We start from the raw sequence: 24893 nt of genomic DNA, 5'->3' as shown, positions 1-24893 counted from the left end.
AATATTTTGAATTCGACGCTATAAAAGGATGAGTTATTCTAATCATAGAAAGTGTTTATATACTTAAGGCTTAATAAACTTCATATACTTAAGGATTAATAAACTTTATATACTTCACGATGACCAAACGTAATAAACTTAAAGCTAAACAAACTTTATATGCCTATTTACTTTAGACTCTCAAAAATTTTCTGCAAAATTTATGCTTTTGCAATAATGTATTTTGTTTTTCACATCGTAATCATTATGTTATGACATAAATACAATAAATACGGTGGATGATTTTACTGTATTTAAAATGAAATAAGATAAATTGTTTTATTTCTCCGCAGTATATCATAAGAAGTGAATGGCAGTGGACGCAGTTTTGGCACATCTATTTATTTTTCAAGAATAAAATGCGAAACACTTTAGCTTCATAGAAAACATGCTCTATATTTAGAATTAATTAGCATAACTCAATGTTTATAAAGATGCACTCGGCGATTGTGTAACTGTATTTACTTAGAGAAAGACATTCAATCTCTTGTTATAAGAAAGCATCATAATACCCATTACGAGTCTGTTCTTTGGTAAAGTTTACACACACCTTCAGACGTCTGTTTCCAAATGAGAAAGATATGATATACGAGGCTTCCCAGGAAACTCTTCACAATCACTAAGTTATAAAAAATATACAATAAGATCTATAATAATCACGTATCTAAAACGGCACATTGTGGAAGCTTTAACTTGAACCCGATACTGTTGTTAGTAAGTTGAAAACTTAAAGTATAAAAACACCCAAACTTTGTGTAAATATAGATTGTAATTTTTCCTTATTGAAACCTTCTAAAGGTTAAAAGCTATGACCAGATGAAATTTTGAAAATAGTTGTTAGAAAGCACGCTCTTATCAACATTATTTGTTTCTGTATACCTCAAAACCCAAACAATCGGTTTTTTAATCTTTAAAAAAGTAACTGTTCTTTATTTATGATTCGTTCAATTAGAGAATTAATGAAAACTTACCCGGAAGACACCAAATGATGAAATGTGAACATTAAACATATATTTATGTAAGGAAAAAAGCATCTGTATGAGAATATACTATATTTTTCCTTTATAAGAATGTAATCAATTACTTGTACAATATGATATTACTACATTTTTTTGTTAGAAGAATGTAATCAATTACTTGTTCAATATGATATTACTATATTTTTCCTTTATGAGAATGTAATTAATTACTTGTTCAATATGATATTACTATATTTTTCCTGTATGATAATATAATCAGTTACTTGTACAATATGATATTACTATATTTTTCTTTTATGCGAATGTAATCTATTACTTGTACAATATGATATTACTGTATTCTTCCTGTATGAGAATGTGATCAATTATTTGTTCAATATGATATTATAATAGTCTTCCTTTAGGAGAATGTAATCAATTACTTGTTCAATATGATATTACTATATTCTTCCTGTATGAGAATGTGATCAATTACTTGTTCAATATGACATTACTATATTTTTCCTTTACGAAAATGTGATCAATTACTTGTTCAATATGATATTACTATATTCTTTCTTTATGAGAATGTGATCAATTATTTGTTCAATATGATATTACTATATTCTTCCTTTATGAGAATGTAATCAATTACTTGCACATAATGATATTACTCTGTTTTCCTGCATGAAAGTGTAACCAAATACTGATGTACTCTGAGATCTATATTCTTCCTGTATTAGAATATAACCAATTACCTATGCATATTTTTGTAACAAAAATTAATTTAAAACATTATCCAATTTTAGCTGAAGGTTTAAAAACATTTGTACTGTAAGTATTATATAAGCTAAAGGTTGACACCACACACACACACAAAAGAGAATGAAGCTCTTAATGGCTTGTTTACAAATAACTTTTTTATAAGAACATTTCAATGTTTTTATTAAAATGCTCGACACGAACAAAAACAGTTTGATAATTTTAGTGTCAGAAGAACATTATCATATCATATCCAGGAAGTGTTTTTATTAATATTTAAGTTCGCTTTACTCGATGTGTACATTACAAAAATAATTTTGTGTTTGTTTCGCTATCATCACACAGTTTGATTTGCACAGTATATGTTCGTATGGAAATAGTGACGTGAAACTAAAACAGTTATTTTCTAAGCTTCACGGAAATGAGTTTTGGCAGGATTAACCGCCACATTAGAAACAAAACTATTGGAGCAGCACCTACATCTTTTCCACCACTTCTACTGTCCAACTAGTTCGTGGTCTGATTATCAGCACGTTTACGTCTTTTTCTGTTACTTCTTGTTTCTAACCAGTTTTTGTTCATGATAGTTATATGTGTTTTTGCAGAGTTTGCGACGCGCCTCACTGAAGATCAGCTTTTGCTTATCTGTTTCATTGCTTGAAAGTGTTCTGTCAGTTCTTTAGTATTATAAGATTGAGGGTGTGTTGATATATTATTTTGTACATAAAATGAGATTACATATTTCAGGAAAGAATTTTGGCTTGTTTCGAATTAAGCACAACGCTACACAATGGGCTATCTGCGCTCTACCCCCTACTGGTATCGGTTTAAACTCGGTTTACAGCGGCGTGAGTCCAACGACATGCCGATGTGCCACTGGGTAGGTTTCAGGAAATAAAACATGTAAGCTCAGTAAAGTTAATTTCATCTACATTGCTAGATTTTTGAATTTCTAAATAAATAAATATATATATATATATATTTCACGGCATGTTTTTAATTTTGCTATAAATAAAAACAAAACATAAACTTTCAAACAGCAAAGCTAAACTATACATACAAACCGACAAAGTTAGAAGACAAATAAATTAACCAGTGTACAAACTACAACGTGGAATAAAAATCAAATCATAATTAGAAGGATAGGAACTTTTCAACTTAACTTACAAGACTTTTGTGTGAAACGGAATTAAACACAAATAAATATAAAGTATGACTAATAGCAACATAAATTAATTTTTGTTTGTTAGTGTTCACATTTTTGATTATCATTCACCGTCTGTAGTCACTGACCCGGCATGGCCAGGGGTTAAGGCACTTGATTTGTAATCTCCGTCACACCAAACACGCTCGCCCTTTCGGCCATGGGGAATTGTAATGTTACTGTCAATTCCAGTATTCGCAGCCCAAGAATTGACACTGGGTGGTGATGACTAGCTACCTTACTTCTAGTCTTACACTGCTAAATTAGGGATGGCTAGCGTAGATAGCCCTCGTGAAGCTTTGCGCGAAATTCAGAACAAACAAACAAACAAACCAAAATGTAGTCACTTGATAAGAACGATGGTCCAGCACCCTACTGTCAATGACTGGAACTACGTCTTCCCTGGATGATAGTACTCAATGTGATGACGAGGGCTACGATACACATGACTGTCCGACATTGCAGTTCTCACTGTAACAGGATTCTGTAAAAGATGGCGAAGCCATTCTAAGACCACACCTATTGACAAACTTACCAGAGGTTCTCAGTTGTAGGGGGACGATGCTTTTTAAAATCTTTAAGCAGACCAAAGGTGAAAAAAGGTAACTGGAGATGGTTTTAGGATATTTGACAATTATGTGGTTGATCGAATGAGATTACAGTTATTTTGGATCATATTTCTCTGCGCGGGTTCGAAACCCCGTCACACCAAACATGTTCGCCCTTTCAGCTATAGGGGAATTATAATGTTACTGTCAATCCTGCTATTTGTTGGTCAAAGAGTAGCTCAAGATTTGGCAGTGGGTGGTGATGACTAGCTGCCTTCCCTCTAGTCTTACACTGCTAAATTAGAGACGGCTAGCACAGATAGCCCTCGAGTAGCTTTGTGAGTAGCTATAATTAATGAAAAGTTATCTGACGACATGAAAAGTTGCTCCGCTTATATGCACTTATAGAAAAACTTCCATAAAGCTGCAAAACACAAATTGCGAAACTGTAGGTTTCACTTATTTCGGCATAGATCCACCAAACTTTCATGAAAAATTTGGTAAAGATCTGTCTACAGGGGGCGAGGTAGTAGTACAGGACACAAAAACAGGCATGAAAACTGCAAAATGCAAAACTAAAAAGTTATATATACCTCCACATAGACCAAATTGACTTCTATATTAATTAAGATGAGGATACATCCACACCCTGCGAATTAGTTACATGAACATACAACAGGCAGCATACCCTATTACAATATTTATATAGATCAGTTTTTAACAAGCACACTATTCAACATGAACATAGTAAATACAACGTAGTAGGTTTCTTTTTCCATTATGTCAAGGTTAGTATTTTGATGGTTTTCTGAAACCTAATTGGGCTTTATGTATAACATAGTAAAGGGAACTGTAATATATATAAGGTATAATTTAAAATAATTACACGTCTTTCTTTTGCGAATGCTGCAGGATTAATTTCAATACTTGTAGGTTTAAAAACCTGCCATTTAAAAGTTATATATTCTATATTGTCTTGTTGGCAGCTTCTAAAGCTACAGGTACAGTGAGATATGACATACGAGAAAAATGATAAAACATCGTCCTTTGTCGCATTGCTACATGTAATGTATTGCATATATTTTCTTATTATTCCTGCAACATCACGTGCCTTATTACTAATGCGTTATGTGCCACAGGGAGGCTAGCCCTATTACCACGTTTCCATAAGTACATTATGTTGCGTACGTTCTTGAAAAATTACTCGTTCAGCTGTCTGCCGATGTGATGCACTTCAAGTCATCAATAAGTCACACGTCTAGTCATTTACGTGTTTAGTCTCTAGCTGTCAATAAGTCACGGGCCTAGCTAGCTGTACACAAGTTGACTATTTTTCTTCAGAAGAAGAATACTCAACTATTCGCAAGCTCTCCATTTTTGTATCTCTTTTCGAAAAATATTACAACGTTTGTAGATGACCCTGTGTGCTAACTACTTAACCTGAATTTAGGTGTACACGATATCAGGTACCTAATCTACAATGTTAAAGGTTTTATCGTTTTCAGACTATCTCTTTAGTGAAATCTCTAGCTGTTAATACATCACGTGTCTAATAATCCTGAATAGTTTCTAGATGGCAATAAGATCGAACAAGGTAATTACATTAATTCAAAGCTTGTTAAGACAATAATGGAAAGTTTGGAGAATGAGAAAGCTTCTACGTCATAATTTTCCTCAAGGGTATTGAAGGAGATTAAGGATTGGATACGTTATCCTCTTTCATGTGGGTAGATACCATATCGTTGGAAGTTGGCTAATGTTACTCCTCCTTTCGAGAGAGGTGTTAGATGTTGTCGCAGTAACTACAGGCTTATTAGCCTTACGTCAAAAGTGGGAAAAGTGTTTGAAAGTCTGGTATAAGGTGCTTTGAAAACTGCTTAAGAAAGTGTAAAATTTTGTCATCATGGTTTCAATAGCGAAAAACCGTGCCTTAACAACATTTGACATTTTTTAAAAATATATTACTGCTATAATCCATGTTTTATCATTGCAAACTACAACTTGAAAACGTACAGTTTAATTAAATATAAAAATAATTGTGTTTAAATGATATGTTTCAAGTATATTGTGAATACAGAGCGATGGTGTATTGTAACTGATTTTAATGTTAATAAAACCCTTTGTACGCTCAAAAGAAACTTTTATCTGTTATGACTTTTAGTCATCACTTGATCTCGAATTTTCATTTTATTATGAGTGGAGTGAAATACTTTAAGAGTTCATTTTTTTTTTTTTGCACAACGTGAGCTGTATATATAATAACAGAATACTGTTTTTCAGTTTATCTATAAGGTGAAATAATCAAATAATTATAAGACCGGTGATGTTCATTCGTATATCTGAAAAACAACTAAGTTTATCTGTAGATAAAGTTTTGAACGATGTAAAATGAAACATGTAATGTTCTTTTCAATGTGACTAATGAACAAATATCATCGACTGCAACTGTTCAACTAGATATATAGTTGAAATATCTCACAGCAGTACAATGTAGTGTGGTCATGCGACACCCTCCAAACAATCCTGTTTAACGTCAGTGTCTACGGTGTTTGTGTCTGACCTTTGTAACTCTTAAACGTCTGTTTCCAGATCGCATATGTGTAATTTGCTGTTAGTGTTCTTACTTTTAAACAATCTGACATTTCTGATATCTTAAATAAAAGTAGTCAGTAAGTCGCTCATTTGTTACATCTAGTGGTATGACAAATATTGGTTATATTATAGTAAGTGTCTCATCCAAATTATATGTATAATTTGTGAAACATAGAAAGATGTTAAGTATTATTCATGCTTTCAATGTAAGATAAAAACTGTCCAAATTGTGAGATGGACGATACCTATATTTATTTACGCACTTAACAATTACACCTTCAAGAAGTTAAGACTGTGTATTAAGTGTGTTAAGGCGTTCGACTCATAATCCGAGGGTTGCGGGTTCGAATCCCCGTCATACCAAACATGCTCCATCTTTTCAGCCGGGGAACGTTATAATGTGACGGTCAATCCCACTATTCTTTGGGAAAAGAGTAGTTCAAGAGTTGGCGATGGGTGGCAATGACTAGCTGCTTCCCTCTAGTCTTACACTGCTAAATTAGTGACGGCTAGCGCAGATAGCCCTTGAGTAGCTTTGCCCAAAATACAAAACAAACAAACAAGTATTTAAATTTAAACAATAAATAAGCGAGTTCTAGATCGAAACTTAGAATAAAGAACATAAGTAGATTGTCAATATACCGGATTTATAAAACTTAAAGAAAAAGTATGTATTATTTTTCATTATAAGAAACTTGACCAATACTGAAACAGAATCGTGTTTTAGCGTCCTTTTAATAGGTTGATTTAATTATGAATAATACAGTGATTTAGTCTTATGCGTCCTTTTAAGGATGATTTAATTAATTAATGGTTAATTATTGACATGAAGAGACACGTATTGTATGAGTCATGGCTGTCTGTAATGGCAGCCTAGAAACACATTCTTTACTTTGTGGTACAATTATGTAATCATTCATTGTAGCCGACTGTCTGATATCAAACTATACTTTCAACCCTTCATAACTTTATTGAATTACGGAGGCCCGACATGGTCAGGTGGTTAAGGCACTTGACTCGTAATCCGAGGATCGCGGGTTCGAATCCTCGTCATACCAAACATGCTCCATCTTTTCAGCCGGGAAACGTTATAAGTGACGGTCAATCCCACTATTCTTTGGTAAAAGAGTAGTTCAAGAGTTGGTGGTGGGTGGCGATGACTAGCTGCCTTCTCTCTTGTCTTACACTGCTAAATTAGGGTCGGCTAGCGCAGATAGTCCTTATGTAGCTTTGCGCGAAATTCAGAAACAAACAAAAAACAATTGAATTGTGAAATAATGGCTGCTTGTCATGGCGGCCTAGCAATGCGCCCCTGACGACACGTTTTCTTGCGGCAAAAATTGGAAATATGACAAACGTGGCGTCCTCTTGCAATGCGTCTGGACTCACTACTAAGAGCAAAACAGAATGTTGTAAAGAATCTTTTCGCAACAGAGCTATTTGATTACACTATGCAACACAAATTTTGTTCCTGGATAGTATGTTGTTTCTTAATTGCTTATGTTGTAAAAGTACAGAAAATGGCCATTATTCCCTTCAAACTTTCCTGATCACAGACCTGGATAAAGAAATTTAGAAATTAACCTATTTTCTATGTAAAAAAGGGCAAACTTGTAAATTTTCGTTCATATAAGGTCTGAATAAAACAACATATGAATGAAGATTTACATGAATTTATACTAAAGTTATACAAAAATGTTTAGGAGTGAGTAGTTTTTCGAGATTTCCGACTGTGATGTAAATCACTTTCACGTATCAGCCCCAAAATATCGTCCCCCATCATGTTTTTTTATACGCTCCCAGGTCACAAAAGTAAAGTTTGAAGAGACAAATAGGTTTTTCCATTTACTTTAGGCATAAGCAATTGGGAAATAACACTTTCTGCCCAGGAACAAGAAAAATAACACTTTTGTTACATAGTGTTATGCAAAACCACCATACAAAATGTATAAATAAATGTATATATAGATGAACACTACATCAAACACAATTTTTTTTGACAAAAGTTTAAAACATTTTATAGCAATGACTTTGTAACAGTTTATGTTAGAATAGAGAAAATATCAGATATAAAAAAGGAAGAAAACGCATTAGGAGGTAAGAAAGGCCATGTAAATATAACTTGCAAATTGTAACAACCCATCATTAATATTATTTCGTTCACTGTTGCTCCTAACAAACGAACATTCACATATTCCTCATACAAATGCCTTATGTTTTGTTAATCAAATATTTTCTCTATTACAGAATAATCGATAATTATAAAAGCGTCTACAAAACATTCATTATTAAAATTTCTAAAGACATCGCGCATAAGTAATATCGTGATACACATAGACAAATATATTTTGTATCTAACAATTCCATGTCAATTTGTAAGCGAATAATACAGCAACGTTTACTTTAATATACCATTTTGTACAAAATCTCTATAAAATGATACAAACATGGTTATTATACGTCCAAGTTAGTAAACTTGCAATTATTACTACCAAAATAACACAAGTTTTTTCGTTTGATCATGATGGTTATGCTATAATGTACTTTAAGCCTCTTAAAGAAGCGCACTCTATATGCTAGGAGTAGGGAGCCAGACGTCTAACAATATATGATACGGTACATGCAGCCATTGATACCAAATAACTCTGGTGTCAAGGCCGTATTAGATAACACCATTAGTTATTCGAGAAACGGTTCTTCCAGCTACATGTTTAACGGTTTACATAAATAAATGTACACTTATTCTCTACTAGAAAGAGATAGAAGATTTTAATCCCACTAGGTGGGGCTCTCGACTTATTATGTGCTAGTCGCGGGATCGAACCCTATTATTGAACGTACTTGTCCGTACAGTTTTGGAGATATTAGAAAGTGACGGCAGAACCAACTATTAGTAGCCCAAGAGTTGGCGGTGGGTAGTATTGACTAGCTGTCTTTCTTTCAGTTTATCACTTGAAATTTAGAGACGGATAATACAGATAACCCTCGAGAAGATTCGTGCTATATTCAACAAGCAAACAAACTTTGATCGCAAACTCAATAATTAAAAGAGAGATAAAAACCGATATTGAGTAATAAACCTCTTTCTATGCTGGTAGAAATCGAATTGCTGGAAATCTATTTAGCATGGCAGCGTGTGACAGACTAATACATGACGTATTCATGTAACTCAACATTCTTTTATTTTATTTTTCATTTTTGTGGAAAGTTTAAATCCAGTCTATTGAATAGGAAGGAAAAGAAGACCACTTGGATTAGGAACACATATCGTTTGCCAACTAACAGCTGAGTTGGACAGGTTGCAATAGGCAGAGAATTATATAATTGAAATGGAAAAAAGAGAGGAAAATATTAATTGCAAGCCAACTGGAAAGCTGCGTTACAATTTGAGAATGATAAAAAATACTATTAAGAAAATTACTAATAATATAAATAAGGAAATGTTCTCCCATAATTTCATAGGTTTCTTCTTTTGAGAGAATAAAACAAAAATATGTGTGATTGTAGACAATTTGAAACACTGACAGGAAGAGAAAATCAGGTTTACAAAGTACGTGAAATCTTTTTTATTTGTTTTAGATTATTTTTGTTTTTTCCATAGTACATTTTTGAATTTTTATTTAATAAGTTATATTTACTAAAAGTCTCAGTCTACAAGATTCCGTTAGTTGCATGAAAATGCTGTGGAGTTTATATAAAGCTATCAAAATATAATTTAATTAACCTGACATATTAAATGTTATTGCAATATTTGTAATTTATTACTTTCATGAACTCCATGGCAATTCTTCGTGAGTTTACAAATAAACAATGAAAACTGTTAGCTCAACATTGTGAGCAACAGTTTATTGAATGGACAGTTAGTAAAACTCCATCAACAAGAAGTTCTCACATGATTATGAATCATACTTCGTAAAATAATCAAATAATTATCAAACACATTACTGTTCGAAGTCGCATTTATTCATAATGTTAATATTTTCATCATGAGTGATTTTCTAAACTCAGAAAATTTAGATGATTCACATATTAAAAATGTCGTTAACCCAATTTGCACGAGTGGGTGTGAAAGTGTATGCCTCGACCTTTACAAAGTGGCATTTAACATGGTATTATGAATTTGATGTCAAAGTTATGAACGTTTAGTAACAGTTCATGTTAGAGTAAAGAAAATACCAAATATAATATACAGGAATACTGATATAAACTTTAGACATATGTTTAGGAGTTAAGAGAGGTTATGTAAATGTAAGTTGTAAACTGTGCAATTGAGAAAAATATTAATATTCATATGAGTATCACTTTGCACTCAGATTTGTTAAAGTCTGAGTCAGAGTGACTTTATCATTTCAGATATATCTTAGTACAAAATTTTTAGTAACAAATGTGCGTTTTTGTGTATAGCAGACTTGTACTATTGAATAAAAATTTGCAAATCTTCGTGAATCTAAACTTTGTAAATTCGGAATTATAATCAATATTATTTTTCCAAAACGGTATCGGTCTAATAGACCGACCTCGGTCACATTCAGCAATGAGCTTTTATGGGAAAATATATAACATTTGAATTGAAAAAGCGCGAAAAGTCAGTTTAGTTTACAATTTTACTCCATTATGATTTTAAAATGATACTTGATTAGCATTTGCTAAATAGGTACATGACATACAAACGTTAGATAAGTTACATATAATGAAACTTTTGAGGTCATAATACATAGACAACAAAGTAATGGTGCATTGTTTTCACATCCAATATTTTAATGTATGCGTAAAAATACTATGTCAGGAGAGGTTATTATAAATGCTCAACTATTCGCAAGATTAAGTTAATGGCACCTAGTAAGATAATTCAGGTTTTGCGTTGTTCTTGGAACTAGTTCCTTCATTGTCTGTTTGTTTATTTGATTTGGAATTTTACACAAAGCTACTTGAGGGCTATCTGTGCTAGCCGTCCCTAATTTAGCAGTGTCAGACTAGAGGGAAGGCAGCTTGTCATCACCATCTACCGCCAACTCTTGGGCTACTCTTTTACCAACGAATAGTGGAATTGACCGTCACATTATAATGTCCCCACAGCTGAAAGAACGAGCATGTTTGATGGGACCGGGATTCGAACCCGCGACTCTCAGATTAGGAGTCGAACGCCTTAACCCACCTGACCATGTCGGGCCATCCTTCATTGTCAATTGTGCTCAGTCTATTGGTTGTGATTACTCAATTTTGCCTCAAATAAACTTTTCATAGATACTCCATTGTGCATGGGATTCTGCTTCTGATTCAACATGTGGTCGAATGAGATTTATTTCCATTCCGGGTTTCCCAACTATTTTCGCTTTTATAGCAAATCTTGATATCAAGGTATGATTAGAAAATTGTGAGCCTTCTTCTTAATGGTGCTATGAGATATGGTCAGCTTCATTACAATGGCTTTTTTTTTTTTAAGATAAAGGATTGTATTTTATAACTCTTGCGGAGGAGGGAGGTTTTTCTGTATTGGCTTAGGATACGGTTTTTTGAGCCAATTGTTCTCTTAAAACTCTTTACTATGGATTTTCCGAATCAATGGAAAATATTGACGGTTCTTGTCTTCAAGATGTCGTATCTCTTGACCTTACGTCGCTTAACCCTCTGACTTTACAGTTATCCTTTTTCAGAAAGTACTGAAACATAATATTCCAGACACTAGGTTTGCTGGGGGAACATTGCGCTATCGAACAGTTGGAAATTCATCATTCAACAAATTGTAGAAGCGGTAAGTGTGTCACCAGTTGCGTTACAACTTGCTTCTCTTGCAGCAGATTATATTTGTTCCTATAAAGTTACCTCTCTATCTGTATAAATATAACAGTAATGTCTGTTGTTTGTCCGTGTAACTACTTCATAGGGTGTGGAATGACTTTCACTAAAATTATTATGAGGGTTTATTAGACTCATACAAAGATACATAAAACTCTTCAGTTTCGCATTTTGCGGATTATATAAGGTTTTGTTTTTTTAACCTCACCTGTCTTATATAGATCTTCACCAAACTTAATATGGAGGTTTATTGGGTTTATGGAGAAGATAATAAAACTTTTCGGTTTTACATTTTTTTATTGGTGTTTTTACAATTACATGGAAGCAACTTTTTTTGTCCTAAAACAACCTTTCAATAATCATGAATTTACGTAGCTTTCGTCCAAGAAACAGATACTCCATCTAGTAATGAATAGAATTATAATTTTATAAGTTTGTATTGTTTATTCGGGCAGGTTTGAGTAAAAGGAAAACTATACATGCATATTAGATTTTAAAAGAGAAAATAAATCAAATGATAAAAATATTTCCTGTTTATAACCAAAAAATCAAATAATTTGTTGCAATGATTCTACATACAGGTAAAATGAGGCTCGGCATGGCCAGGTGGTTAAGGCACTCGACTAATCAGAGGGTTGCGGGTTTGATTCCCCTTTACATCAAACATGCTGACTCTTTCAGCTGTGAGGGCGTTATAATGTGACGCTCAATCCACTAATCGTTGGTAAATGAGTAGCCCAAGAGTTGGCAGTGGGTGGTGATGACTAACCACCTTCCCTCTAGTCTTACACTGCAAAATTAGGGACGGCTAGCGCAGATAGCCCTCGAGTAGCTTTGCGCGAAATTAAAAAAAACAAACAAACAGTTAAACTATTTTACAACTGCCTATAGAGATTGGAAACAGCAGCTACAAGTGGTCTTGTATTTGGTTATATTAGAGAATCTATTGTATTCAATATTTACTTGATTTACGTAGACCAAGAAAGGACTGGTTCGTTATTGCTGTCAAGTACAAAGCAATACAATGGGCTATCTGTTCTCTGCCCACCATAGACCGAAATCTGATTTTTTAGCGTCGTAAGCTTGCAAATATATTGCCGAGCCTCTGAAGGCGGTGGTGGTGGTAACAAATGCAAAATTAATATTGATATAAAACAACACAGGATATAATCAATGCTGTAATCCAACACAAAGATGTAAGTCTAAAATATAGCTTATAATAGTTTAAAATATAAGAGTTCATAGATATTATATAAAAGTGAATTAATTATTTTTCAATGCTAGCTCAAGAACAATTCTAATCAATTGGTGTTTTTGTTTTGTTCTCGATTAATACTGGTTTGTATTTCAATATTTTTTTATTTGACGTGAGCAACAACAAGCCTCAATCATTTTGCGATGGCTTCTCACAGAACCCTTTCCAAGAACCAGCAGACTCTCTGTTGACACAACTAACGCTAAGCATTTTCTAAACTGGTACAGACACAACGGATTGGTATTCCTTAATCCAAGAGGTGAAGTACGTTAAATAAGCAATAAACACTTTACTGTGTTACATAACAACTAATAATACGTATGGTAAATAGGTTACGAAGAAAAGTGAAAGTACAAAACCAGAATATTCTAAATCGCATCTGTGCATTAATCAAAGCATCAATCGCACACTCTTAAGTTAAACACTGTAAAAATGGTTCTTTCTAATCTTACCGTCCTGATGAGGGAGAAATGCTTTCCTAATTTGCTTCTTCTATCCAGGTAGTTGGTGACTTCAGTGAAACAGTAGTTACAATCCAAGTGGCTGTTTGTTGTGTGGCTGTAACCGGGTTTACTTGTCGTTTGCTGCTCGGGCGCCGATCTCCCAGCGTAGCTTGCCTGCGCGTGAATTTCGATTACCTGGTTAGAAAGACAGGAATGACGTTATAGGGCAACCTGAGCTCCGGCATTGGTGCAGTTATGAGCCGGGGTGAACGAAGTACGGAAAAGAAACCATCATCTTCTGCATCGTGGATCAATAGATGGTGTTTATCGAAACTCTTAAAAAAAAGAGAGATAGAGAAAAGATGAGAACTTTTAGGAAACTACTGAGACATAAAGTGGTTTAACTTTGTGTAAAATACACTGTAGTGCAATTAGACATACAGAAAGTGAGTTCTGTAACCTGGCTGATAACAAGCTTATTGATGTGTTATATAGTCTGTACAAATATCCAGATGTATCTTTACAAATACGTTAAAGAATTTTCCATACTCACAATTAGTAGAAAAATGCCCTCATTTACCCCTAAAGACTGAAAGTTATTAAAATAATTATGAAATATACAAATTCCCATAAATATATATACATACGTATAGAGATGTCCTAGCAATTCTTACATTTAAAGACGCTGTAAAAAATCTCTGTAACTATAAGAATATTACAAAGATTATCTCAATATCCAAAGAGGCTACACACATTTCTTCACCCACAAAAGCTGTACAAACGTTTACATCTATATAGGTTTTACAATCTCTATGCTACGTTTGCTATACCATCTGTATATGAATAGAGTACATACAAATCTTTATATTCACGGAGCCTATGGAATACCCATATCTATGAAGGCTATATAAATTCGTATATTCATTGCAGTTGTATAATCTTTATAAAGTATATTCACTCTTTACATCCACAGGCTCCTATACAAGTCTCTACATTTATAAATCTCCATACTTTAGAATGTATATATTCATAGTTTATTTACATGCTATGCTTGCCACCTCTGATTTAGATGTACATAGAAGAGAGCTAGTCAACGCCATCTACTGTCAACTTTTGGGCTACTCTTTTACCAATGAAAATGGGATTGAGTGAAACATCATTACGACCCTATTGTTGAGAGAAACAAGCATGTTCGGTGACAATATTAAAATACGTATGCGACACTTAAGGTTACGAGTCAAAATCCTTAATCAGGTAATGACAGGCCGTAGAAACTCACAGAAGTATCAAATCTACGGGTCATACGAGTTATACAGATCACCTATATGTTAACAGATTATACAAATATATATTTATAAAGCAATAAAACTGTATTATTAAATATCCAAGCTATTTAAAAACGTGGACACTGCTAGTGATTAATTTATATTCTAGACTTATATTGAAACAAAAAACGTATATATCAGTAATCTTAGTGTGACGCACCAAATACAAAGAAGACAGCATTATATAAAAATTACGAGTTGTGTGTGTTGTGTTTTCTTATAGCAAAGCCATATCTGGCTATCTGCTGAGCTTACGAGAGGTATCGAACCCCTAATTTTAGTGTTGTAAATCCGTAGACATACCACTGTACTAGCAAGGGGAAAAATTACGAACTCTAAATTTCGTGATGACGAGAAAATCCACGTGTGGAGAAAATTATATATTTAAAAAAGGCCGTTTCTTAAATATAGAACTCTAAATTTGGTATCATAATGTTTTTTATAGCATGTATTTAGTTGTATATTATATTACAATGTCGAATGTTTATTTTAATACACTGACCTTTAAAACCATTGGCTAATAACTATCTCCGGTTACATATATCAATCAGACGTACCCTGAAATTTTCTGGTTTGGTTTGTTTTGAATTTGTCGTAAAGCTACATGAGGGATATCTGCGCTAGGCATACATAATTTAGTAGTGTAAGACTAGAGGGAAAGCAACTACTCATCACCACCCACTGCCAACTCTTGGACTACTCTTTAACCAACGAATAGTGGGATTGACCGTAATTTTATAACGCCCCCACGGCTGAAAGAGCGAACATATTTGGCCACATATTTGTGACGGGGATTCGAACCCGCAACCCTCAGATTACGAATCGAGTGCCTTAACCACTTGGCGGGGCCTGGCATGGCCTAGCGCGTAAGGCTTGCGACTCGTAATCCGAGGGTCGCGGGTTCGCGCCCGCGTCGCGCCAAACATGCTCGCCCTCCCAGCCGTGGGGGCGTTATAATGTTACGGTCAATCCCACTATTCGTTGCTAAAAGAGTAGCCCAAGAGTTGGCGGTGGGTGGTGATGACTAGCTGCCTTCCCTCTAGTCTTACACTGCTAAATTAGGGACGGCTAGCACAGATAGCCCTCGAGTAGCTTTGTGCGAAATTCAGAAACAAACAAAAAAACAAAAACAACCACCTGGCGATGCCGGGCAGAAAGTTGTTGTATGATTTATTAATAAATCAGGAGTTAACATTTTAATTAATTTTACAATACATATTAAGTGAACGTATACGTTGTTTCCAACAAGTTGTTATAAGCAGGTGTTAAGTCAGTGATTGGTTTATTTGTATCATGAACTGTTACCACCATAAGCTTATCATTGCCATAACAATAAAAAATATAACATTCGTTTAATATACACTGCTGGCCAAAATCTTAAGGCCAATGAACAGAAAGAAAAAAATATTCATTTTGCGTTGTTAGACTCAACCACTTATTTGGGTAGAGCTTTGAAAGATGAAAATAAGAAAAGGGAAAATTTAAAAAAAATTTTAAGCATTTAATAGGGAAAATATGAACACTACGAAATTAGCCTAAATACTATCTGGTCAAAAGTTTAAGACCATACCAAAAAGAAGTCTTAAACAGGGTAGGAAATACCGAACAAGATGTCTCAGTAGTGAGCTGCACGGCTGATATTGCGAATAACTTCATATATTCACTTTGGCATGGTCGATACAAGCATTTGTAGAAAGCTGACTGGAATGTTATTCCAAGGGGTGAAGATGGCTTTACGAAGATCATGCGCTGTTTGGAACTGACGTCCATTTCTACAGACATCTCTTTACCATACACCCCCAAACATTTTCAATGGGGCTCAGTTCAGGCGAATATGCTGGATAGTCCAAAAGAATCACGTTATTCACCATGAAAAAGTCCTTTGTTCTGCGGGCATTGTAGATTGCAGCGTTGTTCTACTGAAAGATCCAATCATTTCCACACAAGCGAGGGCCTTCAGTCAATAAGGATGATTCCTTCAACATGCCAATGTAGCCAGCTGCTGCTTGACGCCCCTGTATAACTTGAAGCTCCATTGTTCCATGGAAGGAGAAAGCACCCCAGATCATGATGGAACCTCCTCCACTGTGTCGTGTAGAAAATGTCTCCGATGGGATATCATTATCGTGCCAGTAACGTTGGAAGGCATCTGGACCATCCAGTTTAATTTTTTTTCTCATCAGAAAACAAAACCTTCTTCCACTTTTCTACGTCACATTTTGGTGCTTCTCAGCAAAGTTTAACCAAGTTGTTTCGTAGTGTGGAGGGAGGTGTTGCCTTTGAAGACGTTTATTGTTTTTAAAGTCTTTCGTAGATGCCGCGTCTTATTTTTCTTGAGTAGCATTCTGTGTCCATAAGGGCATTAATCTGGTTCGACGATCTGCTGGTGTCTTGCCGGACAACTCATCGAATCCTCCTGCTCAACGACAGCGAAAATTTCTTGGGCCGACCACTTACAATTCTCGTTCCGTATCCCTCAGGGTCTTTTAAGAAATTTGCAACAGCAGTTTTACTACGCCCAATCTCACCAGCAATGGCACGTTGAGAGAGACCTTGCTTTTGCAGCACGACAATTTCGCCACGTTTAAACTCTGTCAACTTTTTAGTCTTTGCCATGTTTTTACCCAATGTAACACAGGAGGTGTCAGTGTCAGTGGGAGATGTTGAAAACGCTAATGCTTGAGCACAAATAACTAAATTTCGTTACGTGTTTACCGACTAACGCTTCGTTTCAGTATGGTCTTAAACTTTTGACCAGCTGGTATATAGGCTAATTTCATGGTATTCACATTTTCCCTATTAAATACTAAAATAGTTTTTTTTTTATTTTCCCTTTTCTTATTTTCATCTTTCGAAGCTCTACTCAAATAAGTGGTTGAGTCTAACAACGCAAAATGAATAATTTTTCTTTATGTTCATTGGTCTTAAGATTTTGGCCAGCAGTGTATCTGACAATGAAACGACATTAATTTGTCGAAGAGGATAAAAATGTACAACGATAAGCATTGATGTTTAAAGAGTGAAATGTAAATTTAATTTCAAGACACATAAACACCAATTGTTTGCTTCAAAAGCGTGATAATTTTGATATGTTTTATAACTTGTACAGTTGTGTTTTCACCTTTCTTTAATATTGGCTTCATGAATTCGATTTGAAATTACATAAACGTCATAAACTGGCTGAAGCTCATAAGATATTACTGGAATTAGAGAATAACAGCGAAGATGCTGAACTTATAATCAATAGGTCAACAGTAAGGCTACGGTTTTAAAACTTGAGATTAAATTTGTAATGGTGGACAGAGCAAAGCTAGTCTATTGTGTGGCTCTGTGCTAAGACAAAGTCGGCTCAACTGATGTATCAATACGCCCTTATCATTATATATTTCGTTTTACAGGATTATGTATACGTTAAATAGAAATCGAATATTTATCTAAAGAAGTTTATTAGTTCTTCTGTTGTTAAACACAAAGCCACATACAAACGAAAACCCGATTTTTAGCGTTGTAAGCCTTCAGGTTTACCTTTGGGTCACTGTTGACCAGAGGGTAGAGAAGCGAAAACAAAAATAATTTTCTATTTCTTGAATACTTTTGTCAATAATTTTTACATTTAATTAAATAACTGCGGAAAAAGTAACTTAGGAGCATATTTACATTTTCAAGAACAAAATTTGCCTGAAGACACTAAAAATACTAATAATAGACTTTGAGTTACGAAACGTTTTCATAATACAAATCAGAGTTAGGTAAAATACATTTATATATCTTTTGTAAACTGAAACTCATGAAGCGATTTTGATTATTTCAACTGGATATATAATTTTAGCTTGTTCTTTCTATAAGTTTGTGTTCCACCAAGATATTTCATCTCTATAGTTTTTAAATAAAAAAGTATAAGGTAATTTCGTTTGTTCTATAAGCAACGGGTAAGTTTGAATGACTCATGGTGGTTTGCTTAATGGAAACTTGAGTAAAAAATATTGACTTTACTTTAGTTCAGATACACGTGTGCTTAATGTAAAAAAAAATTATTTTAAGACGCCGTTTTCACGGACGACGTTCCCGCGTGGAAACATTGCAGTTTTACAGCTTTTACTAAAACTCATAAACTCTATCTCTTCAATTCTTCCCATAGGTAAGTAGTAAAGACAGAGGACTGGAACAACAGCTTTCTGATAATACTTTTCATTCGGTTACTGAGCGACACCATATTAATTTAAAGAACCATGTACTAGATCTTTTAAAAGCATTGTTGAAGATGTTTTAAACAATATTCTCTCTGCTTGAGTATCCAAGTTCCAAGAAACAAAAATGATCTAACGTGATTTTTCCTGAACAAATATGGAAGATACAAAGTATTTGTATGTTCAAAGATTTCTTATTAAACAAATTTAAATAAAGAGTAGCAATTTTTGTAGAGTTAAAAAAGGCAAAGGACGACATTAGGATTTCTTTCTTCGAAGGACGTTTTGGGTAAGAAAGTTCAGAAAACACCTAATGCTTTATTTCGAATTGATGAATATCTTACAGAGATAAATATATATATATATCTATAATTGAAGAATGTTTGAAGCATTGAATATTTCTTTTTTGTATGCTGCCCTCCTCAAAGTGCACTTTTGAATACACTTGAATTTCACTTGCTGTTGGTAAAAACAGATTATAATTTACAAAGACGACATTAAGTTGCACATTCTAAAAACCACCACTACAGTGTGATTAAATTTGAAGACTAGAAAAGCACTCAGTAGAAGGCCCGGCATGGCCAGGTGGTTAAGGCACTGGACTCGTAATCTGAGGATCGCGGGTTCGAATCCCCGTTACAACAAAAATGTTCGCTCTTTCATTCATGGGGACGTTATAACGTGACGGTCAATTCTACTTTTCGTTGGAAAAGAGCAGCCCAAGAATTGGCGGTGGGTGGTGATGATTAGCTGCCTTTCCTCAAGTCTACCTTGCAAAATGAGAGACAGCTAGCGGAGGTAGTAGCCCTCGAGTATCTTTGAGCAAAATTCTAAAACAAACAAACACTCAATAGATCAACACGCAATGTTAATCATGTTAGGGTTTCAAAAAATATGAACATTTGTTTTTATGTCCGTCGTTAAGAACGGATATGGACAATTCTTCTTCTTATGTTCACCAAATTTAATCAAAATTCCATTGTTGGAGTGAAAAATCGGTCTTCGTGTTAACAGATGGGAAATTTTGGATTTTTGTGATCTTGCTGTCGCTTTGTCTTTTGTCTCTTCAAATAATAAAAACAATTCTAAGTTAGATCATAATACAAATGTCTGCTAACCTTTGCCCAAATCCATTCAGTAATTTTCCAGAAATATTACTGACATACAACGCTAAAATCATGGGTTCGATTCCTCTCGGTGGGCTGAGCTGATAGCCCGCTGTGGCTTTGCTATAAGAAAAACACACACACATTACTGACATACACAAAAACACACTGGAATGACAGCATATCCTCCGCCCACCTTCTTTGGCGTCGGTAAAAAGGCCCCATTGGAGGTCATCTGGTCATGGCTTTAACAAAATATTTATATTTATTTTATACCGTTTTTAAACATTTATTCATATATTTATATTTATGTTAAACATTCTCTACACATGCATAATATTGGTAGAGTACTATAATGAAATACAAATAAATTATTTTATGTGTTTCTCTCGATCATTCTATCTGTTTACTTTATTTCTACGTAAGTAACTATTTCAAACAAAGAATTCTAAACGATTATAAAGCGAAAGTAATAACTTCTCGATTACAAAAAATGAAGGCCCTCGGTAAACTTCACCCTGTAAACATGTTTACGAAAGAGGTTTGATGTTTAGAATTAATATCACCCAACAACACATTAAAGCAAATATACGTAACAGTAATGTTGGTATACCCGTTCATCAGCGAGTTAGCAATAACAGTCCTAAAGCACAAACACATGAAACATTACTATTGATACGTCCGTTCGTCAGCGAAATGAACATTGAGCCGGCAATGTAGACGTATATAAATCCTTTTAAATTAAACTCGAAACTTAAAGTGATCAGTGTTATGACGGAGAAAGTGAATGTGTCATGGTTGCTAAACGAATATCGGGTAAGTAAAAACGAAGTTTATCTATAATATCTTACATCAATAACTACATAATCTAATATAAATTTTAATTGCCCAAGAACGAAAATAATACCTTACTTTAATGGTACTGTCGAGATAAACCGCATATCGCTTTACGGAAGACATCAAATTCTACATCGAATCGTAATTGTGTAATTGTATAAAGGCATCTTGTCTAAGTGTGTAGCTTACAACACAAATGTCATTTATATTGCGTGGAACTAACTTGTCCGCGTAAGTGTGTATCTAAAAGCGTTACTATAGAATGAAAACATAAACTTATATTTGGGTTTCTGCATCTTCAAATATTTATCAATCAGTCTATAGGTGTCTTTATCCATGTTTATCATTCAATTTACCTTTCTTTATCCGTATTTTCTTTCATTTACAGATCTTCGCTTAATCTGTACTGCAGTCACAAAAACGTGTTGTGATAAACTAGCATTTATACGAATGAGTCTTAGAAGTACGGCACAAAAATCTTGGGTGATAATTTTCTGCATTAGGTGTAGTTTCTTTTGTATTCACCTGTCCAATTATCTGCAACAATTTTAATTTCAATCTTTCGGAGCTATTGGTCAATCCTTTGTATGTCACTCAATTGTGATTGGCTTTCTTTAAGGCGAAAGAAATATTGAGATTTGGTATTTCACATTCTTCCGTGTACGTTTTAAGATACACATGGTGTAAAATTATAAAACGATAGAGTATATATGACTGAAACATAAGAAAACATCGGTATCTATACCTAAAACATGGGAAGAGAGAAACACTGAAAAACCAAAACAAAGAAAGAGACAGGATTACAGAGCGTGAAAGAGAAAAACAGAAAGACAGAAAGAAAGGAATAGTGAGAAAAAAACAAATAAAAAGTGAGAGAAGTGTATTTATTTTTAGGTAAGTCTGTTTTTTGCCCTATCTCTAGTTTATTAGGTGAAGCGTGGTTAAATCGTTAGTGCGCAGGTCATGAATCCGAAAGTTCAGGGTTCGTATCCTGTCATTTCAAGAAGACGCGCTCTGAAATTCCGTGCGTTATAAAGACGAATATTAAATCACAATATAAAATTAAAATACTCCAGATGTTTTGCTAACTTAGTTGTCTTCCTTCTATTCCACTTGTACCTAAATAGAAACGACTAATGCAGATATCTTTTGTGTCGCTTTCCACCAATATCGGAAACAAACTATATCAGTATATTTTATTACAGTATACTGCTTTTACAGTAAGAAAGATTAGTGTTAGAATAGGTACAATGTTTTGATTAATGTCAAGTACACAAGTTTTCACAGTTAAGAACTTGATACGTAAATCCACACCGTTGTATAACAAAAAGCTATTAAAACATGAATGCTATTTCTAGATGCGTCCATTATAGAAATTACACAGAATGAGTGGTTAACCATTCCTCGGTGAAAGGTGAAGTTTCAAATTGAGTTACTTAATGAGAAATACTATTATGTGAACTTGCAGAAAGTTGGTTACAACTTTTTCATCGGAACAGTAAGTAACTTAAGAAATTTCACACTACGTACGTTACAATGTGCACACCCTTAAATGTGTTAAAGTGAGTAGTATGTTGGTAGAGAGTTCTTTAACACTTTTTTTTCCGTAATTAAACCCATCTCTGATGGGGCAGTAATAAGTTTACAGATTTAAAGCACTAAAATCAGGGATTCAATTTCCCGCTGTGGACATAGCAGATAGTCTAACGTGGCTTTGCTATAAAGCCAGCTATCCAACATAAATAATTTATAACTAATTGATTTGTAACTTTAAAAGTCATTCATTTGCACCCACAACATTACACAACTAACATACTTTGTGAATGAACTTTCCTTTTACGTATGTATTTACTCTGTGATACTTCTTACGTTAAAATTAATTGATTTGAAAATAGAAGCCCATCACCATAAAATATTTAATGAAGATTGTTTAGGCATGACTTATCAGAAACAGCAGCGGCTAATTACTGTTAATATTTGATCATGCTATGTGCAACACACTTGCTGTTACAAGAAAATTAGCTGCCAATTTCATGTTCTCAATACCTTATTCGGTGACTTTCAGTGCTTATGTTTTATTGTTGTCACAAGTGAAGACCATCTTTTATGACGTTGTATAAAAAGAACACATGGCAACCAACTTGAAATTAGTTTGTTTTTGTTATTTAAATTTCAGTGACGTCGACTTAATAAATCCACTTATGTAAAGAATTAAATAAAAAACCTCAACAGTGTGATTGTACATACATATATAAAAGTGTATACAAAGGTTCAATACAGTATGATTGTACATACATATATAAAAGTGTATACAAAGGTTCAATACAGTATGATTGTACACACATATATAAAAGTGTATACAAAGGTTCAATACAGTATGATTATACACACATATATAAAAGTGTATACAAAAGTTCAATACAGTATGATTATACACACATATATAAAAGTGTATACAAAGGTTCAATACAGTATGATTGTACACACATATATAAAAGTGTATACAAAGGTTCAATACAGTACACACATATATAAAAGTGTATACAAAGGTTCAATACAGTATGGTTGTACACACATATATAAAAGTGTATACAAAGGTTCAATACAGTATGATTATACACACATATATAAAAGTTTATACAAAGGTTCAATACAGTATGATTATACACATATGTATAAAAGTGTATACAAAGGTTCAATACAGTATGATTATACACATATATATAAAAGTGTATACAAAGGTTCAATACAGTATGATTGTACACACGTATATAAAAGTGTATACAAAGGTTCAATACAGTATGATTGTACACACATACAAAAGTGTATACAAAGGCTCAATACAGTATGATTGTACACACATATATAAAAGTGTATACAAAGGTTCAATACAGTATGATTGTACACACATACAAAAGTGTATACAAAGGCTCAATAAAAAAATGCCGAGTGAATAAAGACATCACAAGATTAAAGAGATATGAAAAAGAAATAGACGAGTATGATCAAACACAGCAGTGCATTTGAGAGACTGTATATAAATATAGGCTTAGGGTGGTGAGTAATAGACATACAGTATGCATAGTATATATGTGCACTGTATGTCTTTAATCACCACACTATTCGTATTCAAATTTCCATCTCACCAAACATGTTCACACTTTAAGATGTGAGGGCGATATTAAGTGGCGGTCAATCTCACTGCTCGATGGAAACATAGTAACCCAGGAGTATATAGTTGGTGGCGATGAATAGCTTCTGTCCCTCTGGTATTTCACTGCTAAATTAGGGACCGCTAACCCATATAGCCCTTGTGTAACTTCGCCGGAAATTCAAAATAAACCTACTCTTGTTGTTCATAATGTTTAGTACATATTTGCCATATCCCTAAACAATGATTCTGAAATTGTACAAAAGTTTAAACTACCATGTTTGTTTTTTTTACGCTGTAGTTGTCAGGTTCTACTACCTGAAAACTTTGAAAAACCGATTCACAGCTCTGTTACTCACACAATTTCAACTCGCCTTATAATTTAGAGCACATCAGATTGAATAACGTTACTCGTTAAACAGCTGCATCAAAATAATTCATTAACCTGTGAGATATTTTGATCCGATAAGATGTCAATTTACTTATTTATTTTTTAATTTCGCACAAAGCTACATTAGAGCTATCTGCGCTTGCTCTCCCTAATTTCGTAGAGTAAGACTAGAGTGAAGGCAGCTAGACATTACTACACTACCCATCGCCAACTCTTGGGCTACTTTTTTTACCAAAGAATAGAGGGATTTACCGTCATATTATAAAGCCCTTGCGGCTAAAAGGGCGTAAATTTTTGG

The 24893-nt window shown here is 33.9% G+C and overlaps 1 protein-coding gene across 1 annotated transcript in view; it reads right to left on the bottom strand.

Annotated features, from left to right (window-relative positions):
• The window catches only part of LOC143256054 (NACHT domain- and WD repeat-containing protein 1-like), a 189344-nt gene that overhangs the window by 139565 nt on the left and 24886 nt on the right, over positions 1 to 24893 (bottom strand). The window contains exon 2 of the mRNA XM_076512703.1: positions 13608 to 13933. The gene's annotated coding sequence lies outside the window, so the exon portion shown is untranslated. The remainder of the gene's footprint in view (positions 1 to 13607; positions 13934 to 24893) is intronic.

This window comes from Tachypleus tridentatus, chromosome 7 (genome assembly GCF_004210375.1).
Source record: "Tachypleus tridentatus isolate NWPU-2018 chromosome 7, ASM421037v1, whole genome shotgun sequence".
In the NCBI taxonomy this organism is placed as follows: Eukaryota; Metazoa; Arthropoda; class Merostomata; order Xiphosura; family Limulidae; genus Tachypleus; species Tachypleus tridentatus.
Note: the sequence above shows the minus strand (reverse complement) of the source record. Positions and strands in the feature narration are given on the sequence as shown.